Here is a 17,110-nt window from a genome sequence, read left to right as displayed (position 1 = left end):
TCTGCACAATGAACTTGAGCAGTCCCTGATCTCTATAAGAACACTGTATGTCCTTCCCCTTTAAAAAAGAGAAGCACAGGGACCCCTGGGTGGCTCAGTAGGTTAAGCGTCTTCAGCTCAGGTCGTGATCTCATGGTTGGTGAGTTCAAGCCCCACATTGGGCTCTGTGCTAAAAGCTCAGAGCCTGGAGCCTGCTTTAGATTCTGTTTCTCCCTCTCTCTCTCTGCCTCTCCCCCACTCACACTCTGTCTCTCTCTCTAAAAAATAAATAAACATTTAAAAAATTAAATAAATAAGAGAACTATAACATATGTGATAAAATCTTTGCTAACAGGTGCTCCGCAAGCAGGCAGAGGGATATATGTCAGGTAGGCTGTGTGTTATGTGCAAGGTTTCCACTAGTAAGTCTACCTTAATTGGAAGAAGAGACACTTCATGCTTGTTGATATTCCTCTCAAAGGCAATTAGCTGCTATCATGATTGAGTTCCCAGAAGGCCAAAGCTGTAGTATTTTATTATTGACATTCTGTAAGAAAATATATGTTGAATTCTATTATGTCATTAAAACTAAAGTCCACACAGCTTCCAAGGATATACAGGTTTCCCTAATAAACCCTAACTGTCATCCCTCTTTCCTGTCTGGGTTTATTTTCTTTTGGCTTCTCAGAGTCTATGGCTGCGCCTTGCTGTGGTTATCCAGAAAGGTATACTAATGAAACTCATGCATATATATTTGTCTATGAGCATATCCTATTTTTTTATGGAAAGAAACACAATTCATAGAGGATTTAGTACATATGAGACTTCCAGGGCAAGATTATATTTTGAATATTTATCTTTGGTTCACTTAATTTCCTTCTGCTTCATAATTTTCCCTAAGCTGCATAGAACTTCTTCCCAGCCACAAAGCCTAATTTTATTTGTCTAGAAAGAGGAAAACAGCATTATGAAGCGTAACAGTATTTGTGCCTTCTCTACCTTTCTCAATTCAGGGTAGAGACATGAAGTTGAATATAGCAATTCCTCCCTGCTAACCTTCAATTATGAGTTCTTCTTATATAAAATTAACCTCTGTGTGAATTTACTTCTGCATAACTTTTCAAAAGCTATGACAAAGAGAAATCTTGTCTAGGTAAATCAAGTGAATTTTAAATCACTTCAGGTGAGGTTAATTACAATTTAGCAGGAACTTGGAGCTGGGAGTACCAAATCAGGTGAAGCAAATAGTATAGGTATAGAGATTTTGAGCATAAGTCTTTAAGATCATGAAAGGAAGGTAACGCTTCCATTAAAATTGGCCTTAAAAACATGTGTGCCCATGTTAACTGCATGCCACGCGAAGGCAACGTTCGAGAATGTGTGGCTAAGCATCTTGTTCACTCCTATGCCTCGATTGCTTAACTTAGTGCATTACATAGTAGGGATTTAGTAAATATTAATAGAATGAAAGAATGAATAGGAGGAAGTAGATCACATCAAGGAAACAAGAAACATACTGTTTTGATTATGAACATAGCAACTTCTTTCTAGATATGTCTCCTCAGGCAAGGGAAACAAAAGCAAAAATAAACTATTGGGGCTACATCAGAATGAAAAGCTCCTGCAAAGTAAAGGAAACAGTCAACAAAACTAAAAGACAAACTACTAAATGGGAGAAGACATTTGCAAATGATATCTCTGGTAAAAGGATAGTATCCAAAATATATAAAGAACTTATACAACTCAACACGCAAAAAACAAATAATCCAATTAAAAATGGGCAGAACACACGAACAGACATTTCTCTAAAGAAGACTTACACATGGCCACAGACACATTAAAAGATGCTCAACATCACTTATCATCAAAGAAATGCCAATCAAAATCACAATGAGATATCACCTCACATCTGTCAGAATGTCTAAACGTTCTGACAGAATCAAAATCAAAAGAAACAAGTGTTGGCGAGGACATGGAGAAATAGGGACTCTCATGCACTATTGGTGAGAGTGCAAACTGGTTCAGCCACTGTGGAAAACAGTGAAGTTTCCTCAGAAAGTTAAAAATGGAACTACTCTGTGATTCAGTAATTGCACTACTAGGAATTTACCTACAAAATACAAAAACACTAATTCAAAGGGATACATGTGCCCCTATGTTTCTTGCAAAATTATTTACAATAGTAAATTATAGAAGCAGTCCAAGTGTCCATCTATAGATGGATAAAGAAGATATGGTATACATACATACATATATACAATGGAATATTATTCAACCATTAAAAATAATGAAATCTTGCCATTTGCAACAACATAGATGGAACAAGAGAATATAATGCTAAGCAAAAGAAGCCAGAGACGGGCAAATACCCTATGATGTCATTCATGTGTGGAACTTAAGAAACAAGACAAACAGCAAAGGAAAAACATGAGGAGAGAGAGGCAAACCAAGAAACAGACTCTTCACTATAGGGGAGGAGAGATGGGTGGAGATAGGAGATATAGGTGATGTGGATTAAGAATGCACTTATCCTTAAAAAAATACACTCATTACTACACTGAGTAATGTATAGAATTGTTGAATCATGATACTATATACCTGAAACTATTATAGCACTGTATGTTAACTATACTGGAATTAAAATGAAAACATTAAATTAAAAAAAAAAAAAAAGAAAGAAAGAAAACAAGAATCAGACTAATACCAGATTTTTCAACTACAATGTTGGATACAAGAAAACAGTGGAATGCTTTTCAAGTATTAAAAGCACTTAAGACCTGATATCCAGCTGTTATTTAAATGTGAGAAGATAGCCTACTTTATTATATACAGAGCCTATGAAACTTGCCAAAGATCCACACTGGGAACAATTTGGATAAAATATTTAAATAAGAAGATAGGTCTTCAGAGATATTGTAATAAATATGTGGTGTTTTAAAAAATATTTTATTCTTGGGGCACCTGGGTGGGTCAGTTGGTTAAGCATCTGACTTCAGCTTAGGTCACGATCTCATGGTTCATGGGTTCGAGCCCCACATGGGGCTCTGTGCTGGCAGTTTGGTGCCTGGAGCCTGCTTCATATCTGTGTCTCCCTCTCTCTCTGCCCCTCCCCAGCTTGCAGTCTGTCTCTATCAAAAATAAATAAACATTAAAAATATATATTTTATGCTTTGTCAAATGCTAAGAGCAAAGAAAAAGATAAAATATATCTAAACTAATACAAAATTAAAAGTCTACAGAAGATGTGTTTTGAGGAGTGGAATTCAATGAATGTGATGTGTTTGTTTTAAAACGAATGGAAAAAATAAAGGGAGATGACTATTATTTTAAAAAGTATAGAACAGGGGCACCTGGTTGGCTCAGTCGGTTACACATCCAACTTCAGCTCAGGTCATGATCTCACAGTTCAAGAGTTCAAGCCCCGTGTCGGGCTTTGTTCTGACAGTTCAGAGCCTGGAGCCTGCTTCAGATTCTGTGTCTCCCTCTCTCTGTACCCCTCCCCTGCTCACACTCTGTCTGTCTCTCTCTCACTCAAAAAAAATAAACATTAAAAAATATTTTTTTAAGTATAGAACAGAATGTCAAACTGAAGTAAATGAAAACGTAGAAGCAGATCCAAATATATCAATAACTACAATAAAATGCTAACTGAAAAAAAGCCCATGTAATTAAATATAAGATATTTACTTTTTAAAATTGAAAACATTATAAATGAATTTGCATATATACATATATATATTCCTTTTTATAAAAATGCCTATAGATACGACACTATGAAAAATGGAAGGAAGAGAATAATGAATGTAGAATTCTGATTGCTTTTTTTTGCTTGAGGGGAATCATTTGTTTGGGCGTGAGTAGGACCATGCTGTCAGTTTTCTAATTGTTGTTTTGATGATAGATTTCCTTATTACATTATTAAAAATTACCAAATTAAAAAAATTATCTGAATACAGCTTTGAAATTATCTACCCACAGTTTAAAATATAAATAAGGAGTATAGTACTCTTTATCACTAATTCAATATATGCAAATTTCTATGTTATATTGTATAGCGTTTTATTTTAGTGCATATGAAAATATATAAAAGAATTTTCATAGGTGTAATTCTGCCCTCAATCCATTTTACCTTATTTTATGCATTAGGATAAGATTGTAGCTTTTTCTACTCCAAAATCTTTTACCACAAGAATGCTAGGCAAACCTAAGCACCACAGGTGTTGGTGGAAGAAAATGCTTATATGCAACAGATGTATTTTCCAATTCAGAGCTCCCTTATATTAAAGTCACTGTTTAATTAATTTCACACAATATTATCTGGTTGACTTACTGCCTCTCTCTCTAAGCACCTCTGGGAATATCTGAAATATTGTACAGATGCTCTTACAGAAAATTACATTACTAAGTATCATTAGCATAAATCAACATTCAACATTAATTTAGTGGCTGGGGCTGGGAGGTGACAAACCCCTCTTTTTTTCATTCACCTCCAAATTCCCATCTATGTTAAAGACTTCACTTGCTGGGAGATTCTCTGCACAGACTACCTTCTTCCCAGGTGGCATCCCCTGAGAAATCTGATTTCCTCTTAGTCTCTACTGCCTTTAATATGTTGGCCTTTTTGGAGACCTTCTTCCAAGTAGTCCAGACTTCCTTTCATAAACCTTCCCATACAATAAGGTCTTTCATGGGAATTAAGGAAGAGAGAAGAAAGCATTCGGGGTGGAGAAGGGACTATATATATAAAAACAAGAGGCAGAGCAAAAATCTAAGATCAACGTGTACAACAAAAGATTAGAGATCTATGGTGTTTCAACTTTAAAAATTAAAGGGTGAATGCTTCCGGCAAGGTAGGCAAGAGGCTACCCTACGAAGGGCCTCAAATGCATGTAGAGTGAATGAGCTTCATCTTATAGGTGATGAGGTACACGTGAAGGATTTTAACCAGGGGTCTTGGCTCTGGATCGGGCTTGAGGCAGATCAGCTCTATGGCAGAGTAGAAGAGCCCGCCTCCACTACCACCACCTTCTACAGTAGTGTTCCTATTCTTTGTGTCCCTTTTGTTCTAAGTGTCATGTACATCATAAATCCCCACAAATCTTGTTTGGAAAAAGGTGTGAAAAAATCATGATTCCAAAGTAGCAAGTGCTTTAATTGTAGCAATTTCTCGTTCAGTCCTCATAGTATGAGGTAGATGCTGTTTATTATCATCCGCATTTTACCAATCAAGAAAATGAGGCATGGGGTCAAGTAACCTGTTGAAGATCACACAGCAAGTTGAAGAGCCCTATCAAGGGTATCTAAAAATAGAGCAAGTATTATTAGCTACAATGCTTTAGCACTTCCCATTTAAATATACTGTGTGGCTTGTAGAACTTAATTACAATATTTCTATATGAGGGTTTTAGGTATTGAAGAGCTACAGACTGTGTGTAAATGAGCCCTGTGAGATTCAAGGCTTTGCTCTAAGTATTGCTGAGGTACAACATAGGAAATATAAAATGTATTTACTTGGTATTCAGCTGACTCACCCTGTGGATATTGTTTGTCCTTAATATAAACGAACACTTATTAATGTCCATAATGTGCTATAGGTGGCTAGCTAAACCCACTTAATATGTGATTTATTGATGTGATTGTTTTACAAAGACATACCTAAAGACTTTTCTCATGTGAATCTTTCCATGTGAATTATTCCATGTGAGAACATCTTTGAATACTAGACATTTGAGATGTTCTAATAATGCTTTAATATTTTGAATGTCACAGATGATAAATGCCACTAGCTGAGATAGTTTAATAATTTAAAACAGTATTAAAGATGAAATGGAACTGATATTTATTTTGTGTCTAATAAGCGTGAGACACTATCTGTATATAATCTCACTAAGTCTCATTTTATAGATAAGAAAACTGGGGTTCAGAGAAGTTATGGAACTCATCCAGTGTTTTCCAGCTAATAAGTAATAATGCTAGGATTCAACCTCGGTACATCTGAAGCCAAAGACTGCTCTTTCCATTGTAATGTACTCACTGCAATATACTCACTATGTGTATTAACAATATGCAGACATCTTTGAATTTATTAGCAGTAAAAGGAAAAATGAAATCTACAAATCTGAATGATGCCCTAAGCCTTTTGACCTACAGGGCAGGACTCTTAATGATTTGGCCAAAAATCTTCCCCAAATTTGCAGCTTTGGGTTTCTTCTCTTTACAATAGGATGGTTAGGTTAGAAGTACAACATAAATGCCCATCTGGGTGATTTCCTCATTTGTCAATATATGATCAACTTTCTGCAAGCTGAGGACTTCCATCAGATACAATTGAGTAGACTATGGGCAGAAGATGAAGATTTCCTTTTAGAGCCACAATTACAATCTATGAATAATAATAATCTTTGAAAAGATTATTGTCTATTTTTCTTCTTGATGGTGCCCATTCAGACATAAGCATCTTTTGTGTATTTGGTATATATACGTGTACACTCCATCCCAAATTGCTAAGGACACATTTGAACTCCCTATAAAAGTAGTTATAATTATTCTATCGGCAGTCCTTGTGTTCCTTGAAATCTGCTATCTGCATGCATGGCCGCACCCAGTTCCAAATTACATAATACATCAACAGCCTCAAGCACACCAACCATGGACTGTAATTATTCTTGCAGCCCTTGGTATACAAATACCCGCAGACACACTTTTTTTTTTTCTATTTCTACCATGTTAATCAGAACTCTGTTACTGAATTTCTGGCTGTTTGTTTTGCTCTGCACTTTCCTTCCAGACTTGACACACCAAGTTGTCAATTGTTATCTTTTAACTAGTGCCCTGAAAAAGCTGATGGGTTCTGCTGTAAGATTCCAAACACCATCCTATATAGCCATAATTACTGTCAGGGATCCTGTTTTGAACACACTGTTTTCTACCCGCCAGTGTTGGACTTCCTTGGGTATTGACTCAAATCAAGATGGAGTTTACCATGTTTCTTTGGATCTTGTATAAAGGAAACCCTTGGCCCTGAGAAAGAAATACACAGTTAGGGACAGGCCCCAGTCACATCCAGCTCCTGCTCCTTGTTCTTGAAAAGCCTGAGTTGCTGTAGACCCAATACATATCCTTCATGTGAAATACACATCCATTTCTGCTTCTCTCTTTCTATCCAGTCTGTAGATTTTGTGCTTTTCTTATTTTGAGTCTCTAGTTTTCTTTCTTCTCCAATTTGTCCTACATATCATTGTCAGATCAATCTTTCCAGGATTTAACTTTATTTATACTACCTCTTTTTAAAAACACTTTGTAGCCTCCTATTGTCTGAAATACCTGAAAAATATTAAGCTTCACATAGAATACCCTTCACACTATGGTTCTTTTGGCCTTTCCAAACATACCTCCTCTGTATTTCCTCACTCCTACTCTAATATGCTTATCCAAATTGACTGATTTTTATTTTCTGGTCACCCACCTTGACTCTTCTCCATATCTGAAGGAACCCCACTTCCTACTTCTCTGTTTCCATTTACCAGTTTTTCAAGGCTTTTTCTTCCATGAAACTTTCCCTTTAAAAATTTTTTGCATTTTAAAGAAACCTTTGAAGTCATTGAATCCAATAATTTATTTCATGATTTTTCTCCCCTCTAAAATATCCTCTGTTAATGATCACCTAGTTTATTTATGTTTGGTGACAGGGAAATTGGTACCTAGGCTAAGGTACATACTGTGTATTACTATATATTGCCAGTGTCTTATACATTTTAGAGTCAAGTATGTGCTTCAAACATGTTTCCTAAGTGAATGAATAAATGAAGGAATGGTTGTCCATCTCTCAAGGCCAGCTGACTTTTTCTGTAAATGGTTGCATAGTGAACATATTTGTGAGCTGTATGGTCTCTGTCGAAATTGCTCGTCTCTGCTCTTGCAGCAGGAGAGCCAACATAAACAATATATAAGGAGCATAAAGAGTGGGGCTGGATTAGGCAGCCTGTAGTTTGCCAGACTCTGTCTTTAGGCAATAAAAGCCATCTTGAGACCGTTTTTAGTATTCTTCATCATGTTACTTTGAATCTTTCCAGCTAAAATTTTATGGTTCTTATTCAGATGTTCCAAAACAATTTGCATGCTTCCCCTGATCATGTTCAGTTCCTTCAGCCATACCTTATTTTATTTTGAATTTCTTCACTAACTCAGCCTTTCTCCCAGATTATGTTCAATTTGTTTGTGGATCTCATAAAATCTGGTTTCCAAAACAAAAGCAATGCTCCCTATTGATATGACAACTGAACACTAAAGCAGGTTCATTTCCTACCTTCCTTTATATACTGTGGGTGTAATAACAAAGCCTAAGATAGCACTAAAGTGTGTGGGAGACACATCACATTTCCTATTGATTCAAAAGTCATACTTCCATTCCGTACTCTTGTCTAAATCACTCTATGTTAATTGACATAGTGGGGAGGTGGTTACTTGGCAGAGCAGGATGGGAGGAGAGGACCAAGTAAAGAATCTCATGTTTTTCATTATATTGCTTTCTTACTTTATTTTAAAAGAATTAATGATGTTAAGGACTAGTTTAAAAATTATAAGACACCTGTAATGACACAATGGCTTCCTGATTCCTAGGCCAGTGCTTTTTTAACCAGTGACATTCATCAAATGCATCTTGTTACCTTTAGTTCATCACTCAGTTATTTGCTATATTTGTCCCATTTAGTTCTATCCCTTTTATCTCATCTAGTCACACCATTCACTCATTCTAAGATATGTATCGAGTACTAACCACGTGCCATTTACTGTGAGAAAAAGAGAGATGTCCCTTTTGCACAGTGCTTACAGTCTGCCTTGACATCAGGCCACAAATGCACCATGTGATTCCTGAGCAATCAACACAATCCACATTTTCTTGCTGTGTCATATGATCTCTAGGATCTAGGTTGTGTATCCAAACATTCGCTTACTGTGGGATTAAGTCAGTTTTCCATATGTTCCCTGACATTTGTTTCAGGTTCATATTTTCATTCTATTCCTTCTCCTTTGTTTTCCACTTAGGTTTTGTCTTTCTCAGTATCCCTTTAGGTTCCCCTTGGGATTCTGGGCTTGGATATACCTTACTAGCTGTCACTTATTTAGAATGTGTCAAGCTGTATATCTTTCCTGTGCTTAGTTTGCCTCTTGAGATTTAACTTGTACCTCAGGTTGAGAAAACACCTTGTCTGGAAACAGATAACCCTTTGGAGGCAGGGTACAGACTAAACCCTGGCTTCCTGATTCCTTGTTCAGTACTTTTTAAATGATACTGCTTTCCCAGAGTTGTAGAAAGGCATGATTTCACCTTAGTTAATTTGGGTTCTATTTGCCATCTCTGTCAGGAGGACTAAAGCAGACGAACATAAAACAACCTGCCTTTACTCTCTGGCAAGTGCCACTTCAACGGTTCTTATAAACTGCCTACTCATCTCCAAACCATTTCTCTGGTTCCAGCCTGCAAATTCAGACAATTCCCCAACATCTCTCTGTTATTTAATTTCAAATATTCTTTAAAAAATGCATCAAAATTAAATTCTTAGAACATAATTTTCCACTCTGATATGCTCTGTGCTGGAGAGACCCTGGGGTTACAGAGTCAACCCCATGACTTTATATGTAAGTCTTTATCTGTTTGTTGGTCTGTGTTTTCATATGTACTAGCATGATGTTAAATATAATATATAGCGTGTCGCTTTCTGTACTGACTTCACTCAGCTATGCTCATTCTGGGTGTCCTGGGCAAAAAGTTGACTCTCTTCCCTGAACCCAAAAATATTACTCATTAGGAACTGAGTAGTCACATGCTGTTGCAGGTTTGAGAGAATGCCAATTGTACTGGCCTTACAAGTCAAGGTAAGCTCCTTGTGAGTAGGTCGTGAACATCTCTGTATCTTCCACAACCCCAATTATAATGATTAATGAACTGATTTGAATCTATGTTGCTGTCTTCCTGAGGTTTACAGGTTTACATGTTAATGACTTTCCTTAAGAATAATGAATGGCCCCAGAATAAATTTAGAATGACCGACTGTACAGTCCTACAGAATTATCAATCATTAGGTGAACAATGGTCTTGTAGGGGTGTTTCTGGAAGTCTGGATGTCTTTAACTTAAAGCTCACTGTGTGGAGTGTCCTGTACAAAACCTGCTACTTCTTAATAAAGCATCCAATTCTTTAACTTCATGCTTCATTCAAAATATTTCCTGTGCTTTGCTTTATTGACCCACATCTCCACAGGGGATGTATAATGCAGTCCTGTGGGGGAGGTTCCTACAGGTTCCCAGTTATCACAAGTTGAAACTTTTAACATCCCTCAGATATTTCAGACTTTGTCAAAACCTAGCTCCCAATGAAATAATGTAATGATAACCTTTTGTCCAATAACCAAAGACGAGTAAGATAAAACTGAAGTTAGGAGTCCTTCTTCTCTGTGTAACCACTCTTTTCTGCCCTCTTTCTAGCCAGTTTCTTGAAATTTTCTATTCTCAGTTTTGTGTCAGAGCAATACCACCTAACACCCTGTGTTTATTTTTCCTGTGGAGCCCGTAATGAAGTATAATGGTAGGAGAGTATAAGTAAAGATGCCACATACATCGAGGCAGAAGAGGGTAATAATCTGATCCAGTCTTAAGAGTTGGTAGATGAGATCAAGTAATTTGTGATGCAAAATGTCTTTAGGAACAGAGTGAAGAGGTACAATGATTTGCAGAAAAGAGACTACAGAGACATGGTGACCACTGAGTTGCTCTGTTCACTGGTTGTAAAATCCTAACTGCATTCTCTCAAAACTGTAGAGAATTAGGTAGCTTGTGTGTTCTGATTGTAAAGGCTGCCTGAGGTAATATTTTACTGGACTGTAAATCGTTCTGACTGCATTTCATGCTTGATAAAATCCTTACATTTATGGTAGCAAATGTAAGCCTTTGTTCCATAACTAATCTTTTAAGTTTTTTCCAACAGAGAAGTCTTGATTTTTTTCCTAGAAAAATGGCATGATCAAAAGTTATCATTTTGTTCTTTGAAAATAGACTAGCATTGGGGCGCTTGGGTGGCTCAATCGTTTAGGTGCCTGACTTTGGCTCGGGTCATGATATCACAGATTCAGTCTCTGTCTCTCTCTGCACCTCCCCTGCTCACTCTCTGTCTCTCTCTGTCTCTCTAAAAATATAAATAAACATCAAAAGTAAAAAGAAAAAAAAAAGAAAATAGGCTAGCATAACTGGGGATTTTGGCCAAATTAACCTTGAAATTAGCCTTGAGGTATGTTTTATAACATAGATACAGATGTACACACATATATGCAGAGGCATGTGCATACATATTTTACTATAATATAAATTAGTATGTGTGTGTGTATAGATGTCTATTAATTTATCTCAGTCTGGATTTCAAGAGGTATAAATACATTAGTTTAATGTTCCAATGGCAGCGTAATTGTAGATACTGTGTAACACTGAAGAATGCTTTCTGATTTATAGGCTTAAACATATCATTATTGACTGTGTTTACTGCCTAAACAAATATATGTTTAAAATTAAATTAAACTGTTCTTTATGGGAAACAGGAAGATACAATGGATATGCTATGGGCTTAAGAGGCAGTCATATCTATGTTCAGTGCTCAGTATCAAGTCTTCTGAGTTTTGTAATCTTTCTTTAGGTCAGTTTTCCTGAGAGACACTGAGATGGAAGTGTTGTTTTGTTTTTTTTAAGTTTATTTATTTTGAGAGAGAGAGAGTGTGTTCACAAGCAGGGGAAGGACATAGAGAGAATGAGAGAGAGGATCCTAAGCAGACTCCACACTGTCAGCACAGAGCCAGATGAGGGACTCGATTCCACAAACTGTGAGATCATGACCTAAGCAGAAATCAAGAGTCAGATGTTTAACCACCTGAGCCACCCAGGCGCCTCTGTGATGGAAGATTTTATGCAGGAAGTTTTCTGGGTAGTGTACTTGAGATCAACATCATTGGAGTTGTCCCAAGTAGAGAAAAGGGGGCTTGGCTTTTGTACTCCTATACTGGTGAGTCATTAGATGTGAGCTGCCTGTGGGACGGTAAATAATCTGGGTAAGGCAGCTCCCTTTGGTAGAAGGAGGGGAATCTCCAGAGAGGGAGTCAGCTGTGAGCCATCAGAGGCCAACACTTCAGGCAACTGGGGAAATGACTCCCATTTCCTAAAGGCAGATGTGGGCAATGTCCTGCAGCATCTACTGTGTTTACTCCTTGTGATACTTGGCTTTTTTTTTGCTTCATATAATAAGTTTATTCTATCTGGGAACAGCTCCTCCAGGATTCCTTAGTAGTCACCTTTCTTGAGAAAACCTCCAAGAAGAAGATTATGGGGGACTACAGCCCCTGCCAGCACAGCTAGTCTCAAGGCCACAACTGATACATATTGTCTTCCTATTGTCTTCTCTCTTCTACTACCCATTCTAGAATCCCTTCTTCCTCGGCTAGTACCTCTACTGATATATGTAGTTTACCTTGTGGGCTGGCACAGACCGTTACTGAGGGGTCTGAACCTCCTCACCATTTGCATAGGTCATGGCTGCTGTACTTGTCCATTTATTATCAAAAATAGGCAGGAAAATACTAAAGAAAATGCTCTATGAACTACCTGGCTACCAGAAGCTCTTCCCGTCCCTTGTTGTAGAACAGCAGCTCTGCTTCCTCACGATGATCAATCAGTTATCCTGCCAATATGGTGGCTCTTCTTATTGCCAGACAGCTGACATAGGATGCTCAAAGTGATTGGATACAAAATACATTTTAAAGTTTAATAGGACTCCTACTGTTTCCCCTCATGGAAGCATTCTACTTCTGAAAATTGGGATCTCTAGATCCAGACCTTAAATTTGTGGAAACAGGAGCCACCAATTCCCCATTTATGCCCCTGGGAGTGATGCTAAGTTCAACCAATTCCACCTCCTCTCCTTGGTTCCTAGACCCATGTATACATTCTGTCTACTGGGAATGAAGTACTAACTAAAGGTCTTGATTTGGAATATTTATCATATTCTTCTGGTGACACCCCATCATTGTCGGATACTGTCTTCACACGGGTGTTTCAGCCATACTGTCAAAAGGGTGTTGCATGGGGCTATCAGGCCGGAGCTTCTGTGTCATGCCATATGTGTTGAGATGAGTAGATGCCATGAACATGTGCCCACTGCTGATGTCGAAAGTATTTCCACTGGGTGATATTATGGAGGATCATGTAATGATGCATCAAACACTATAGGTTGTCAGATTATGGTGCTAAACAAAGCCCTGCAAGCAATTAAGCAAACACATATCTGGAATTTGCTTCAGTTTAAGTGAAAATGATTCACTGCTCCTTCTTAGGTGGAAGAAGTCCAGGGTCATAATCAGCTTTCAGTCAAGTGGCTGGTCGGTCTCCCTGAGGGCTAGTGCTGAAATTGAGGCTTGAAATTGACCCCTATTGTTACCAGGCTGGACAGCTCATTAACCTTTCCATGTGTGGGAGAACAGAAATATTCATTGTGTGGCCTATATATGAAATAAATGGGTTCCACTGAAAGAACAAGGGAGAGGTTATTCTAAGACTTAGAAAAGAAATGAGAGAGGGCAGTGGAACTCTTTGGGCAAGGTATCAGAGAGTAAAGCTGAGAGAAGAACCAAGAACAGATATTGGAAATCTTCAAGCTGCATAAGACAGCTATCAGGTGGCTAGAATGTAGTCTGCTAAGAAAGAAACCATTAGTTTATATATTTTTGTTCTTGTCTTTTATTTCCTGTTTTGCTTTAGTTTCTGAGTTTCTTTTTAATCCTAGTTTCTTTTTTGATCAAGCCTGGTAAATTTGCCAGGTTAAAAAGCGAAAAAAAGAGATCTGAGAGAGAGAACGAAGGATAACTTGGACTCTTTGGGTAAATAAATTATTTCAGTGATCCTAATTTTCCTCATGTATAAAACCGAAAGTAAAAATACCTGTCTTGCAATTACAGGATTTAAAAACACGTCTGTAAAGTTCTTGTATATGATAGGTACTCAAGCACTGTTTATCAATATTGAAAAAATCCTAAACAATTACTGCTGATTTCCTAGAGAGTAAAGGATAGGGTCTCCATCCTTGCTTGGGACCTGATTGTATAGATCTTGCAAAGTAGAGGTAAGGCAAGCAGATGAGAGGAGTTAAGGAGAGACCCAGTTCCCATCCTATCTAGGGGCTCACTTATTAATAATTTTCACTGATTGACATTGGATTTACCTTTATTTGTTTTGCTGGATTTCTTTTTGAAATACTATAATATTTGTGTTTATTTTTGGATGTCCTTGATTCTGTCTTTTTCTATTTTTAAAAATTTCTTTTCTGCTTATCAAAAAAATGCATGTTCACTATAAACATTTCAGGCACTGAGAACTCATTAATCATGGGGGGAAGTTCCCCTTTCAACTTATTACTAAAAGATACTATAAGTATTCAGTATCTATTCCCCTAGTTTTTCTTCTATGCAAAATCAGATGGTACATATACATAAATAAACATCTATATTTTAACAAAAGCAGAATCAAATTATATATACTGTTTTCACAACTTACTGTTTTAACCTAACAGTGTTTTCTGGGCATTTTTCCAGGACACATAGCATGAACCCATCTTTTTAATAACTTTAATATGCTATTGTATTCTATTGTAGCATGAAGTATTTGGGAAACATTCAGGCTGCTTCTGTAGGTTTACACTATTTAAAACAATGTTGTAATGAGTACTTAGATACCTCTAACATAAATTCTAGAGGTGCAACTGTGGATCAGAGCGCATGAAAAATTTTAATCTTACTGAATAATGCCAAATTGCCCTTCAAAAAGATGGCATTGAATTTCACTCTGCACAGAGGTTTATTCCCATTCTCAGGGTAAGGGTAAGAAATTCCATATTTGGGGAGTAAGGGTTATAGCCAGTGTCTGTCTGCCATGGAGCTGACTATGCCACACACAGACTAAGAAACACTGGTTTTGGAAAAGAGAGACTGCGGGCGAATCAATTCACCAATGTGCACTGATACCAGTGAACGAAAGGGAGGCTTTTGACAATGAGCTCATAAATAGACTTTTCAAGTCCAACAGACCTGAATTTAAACCTTACGCCAATATTTACTACTGTGTGATATTAGGTAAATTACTCAATATTTCTGAGCCTCATAAAATTGGGATAGTAATATTATTTACCTCATAGGCTTGGTGTGAAGGTTAAATGAGAAACGTGTAATTCACGTACACCTGCGTGAAATACACACCTGTTCCTACACGTGTCAACCTGATTGTGCCACACCTGCAATATAGCAATTATTAGCTATTGTTGTTGTTGTTGTTATGATTATGATGCTTTTCCAGAATACATATCTGAGATCCCAACAGGATGTTTTATTTCAGTGCTTTTTCTCTCACCTCCTCATTCCTCAAAGAGAACAATGACTAGAAAACATTGGTTGGGTAAATACTGCATTATCATAATTACAATTTCCCTGAGAAAAGTGGCTTGCAGTTTGAATATTCAGCATCATAATTACAATTTCCATAAGGAATGTAGAACAGTTATTATAAACAACACAATAATCACTTGGTCCATAAGGGAGAACAGATTATTGGGGGAGCAAAGAGGGAAAAGAAGCAAAAGCCTATATTCTAATAAGCATTCAAGAATAGAAATACAGAATCTGAGAATAAATTGTAATAGCCTCTTAAGATACTCTTGTCTGAATTTATCGACAAATCTTATCATGATGGCAAATTTCCACAGGTTGATTAATTGCTGCCTATATATTTTCTCCTTACATGCAATTTAGTTTTATCATTTCTATTAAACATCCCCTCTGTATTTTTACTCATTGTCACTCATAATTGCTATGCCTTCCAAAATTTTAAAAAGCAAACTATCACAAAGTACAAAAAGCACAAAATATATTTTTAAAAAACTATTTAGGGAGAAAAAAGTTTTATCAGAGTGTTTCTCTCTTCACAGTTAAATGTGTCTCCTTTGTCAAGGGAAAATGGGTAAAAGTTTTTTTGTTGTTTTTTTTTTTTAATGCTCTTTTTACTGCTGTGTTGCCTTAATTGGCTTTCACTTAAATTTTGCTATTTTTTTCTTGTCTTTTTTATTTTTTTAGGTGAGATGAGAAAAACAAAATGCAGCTTTCAAGGTTGGTACTTTTCATGATGTTTTAAAACCTCTTGTTAATATGAAACAGTATAAAAGAAGCAAAGCAGAATACATCCTTAGCTTCTCACAAATAGTGATTAGAGGACATTATGTTTTTGTTTTTCTCATTCGTGGATGGAAAAGTACAACAGAGATTGTAACAGAACGCAAGATAACAATCAAATATAATACCTGATTAAATCCTTGTCAAAATTGTAAAGTTGGAAATATTCAATATTTTTCTACCTCATCCATTCGTTTATCCATTCACCCATTAATCCATTAATCCATGTACTGTTTTTTTTTTTCAGTAAATGCTTTGTACTTATGTATTGTATATAAGCCCTGCCATCAGATCTTCTGCTGTGAATATTTTGTTGTCTTACCTTCACCATATTCCCAACCCTACACCCACTTCCAACCCTTCTCTCCATCTCTGGCAGCAAACTTTTACCTGTTATCACAGGTCTTCAAGTTAGCTTGCTGTATTTGATAAAGGAGCAATGTTTCCATGATATTGCTCAGCTAATAGGTGTTCAGATATGTCTACTCCCAAATAATTAGGGTAAAAAAGGAAATCAGTGCGATAATAAGGAAAAGAGTCTTCTGTGTATAATGATGTATTGTGTAATGTCTTTCACTCTTGTGCGATATATATTATTATATGTAGATTGCCATCACATAGCTGAGAAGTATATCCACAGACAGTAGTCTATAATTTAATCAGTCACCCTTCCTCAAAATTCTAATATACAGTTCTTTCCTTTTACCTTGTTAGCAATTTTAAGACTTTCTGACCTAGATGTGTTATACTATAAATTTTTAAAAAGAACAAAGCATTCCAGATGCACATGAAATGGCTCTTTGTAAGAACATCAGAGGTAGATTGAAGCAAACTTCATGGGAAGCAGAGACTGAAAATTTTCTGCTGACAAAGGGTTAGTA

General features: G+C 36.7%; 1 protein-coding gene across 6 annotated transcripts in view; it reads left to right on the top strand.

Moving 5' to 3' along the window:
• LINGO2 (leucine rich repeat and Ig domain containing 2) overlaps window positions 1–17,110 on the top strand; it is a 1,160,577-nt gene that overhangs the window by 755,834 nt on the left and 387,633 nt on the right. For 5 of the 6 annotated variants that reach the window (XM_045468928.1, XM_045468930.1, XM_045468932.1 and 2 more), the window contains one exon: window positions 16,134–16,166. The exons of the other annotated variant lie outside the window; for it this stretch is intronic. The gene's annotated coding sequence lies outside the window, so the exon portion shown is untranslated. The remainder of the gene's footprint in view (window positions 1–16,133; window positions 16,167–17,110) is intronic. 6 annotated transcript variants of the gene reach the window in all.

This window comes from Leopardus geoffroyi, chromosome D4, assembly GCF_018350155.1.
Source record: "Leopardus geoffroyi isolate Oge1 chromosome D4, O.geoffroyi_Oge1_pat1.0, whole genome shotgun sequence".
NCBI lineage: Eukaryota > Metazoa > Chordata > Mammalia > Carnivora > Felidae > Leopardus > Leopardus geoffroyi.
The sequence above is the reverse complement of the archived record's forward strand: the minus strand, read 5'-3'. Positions and strand labels throughout refer to the sequence as shown.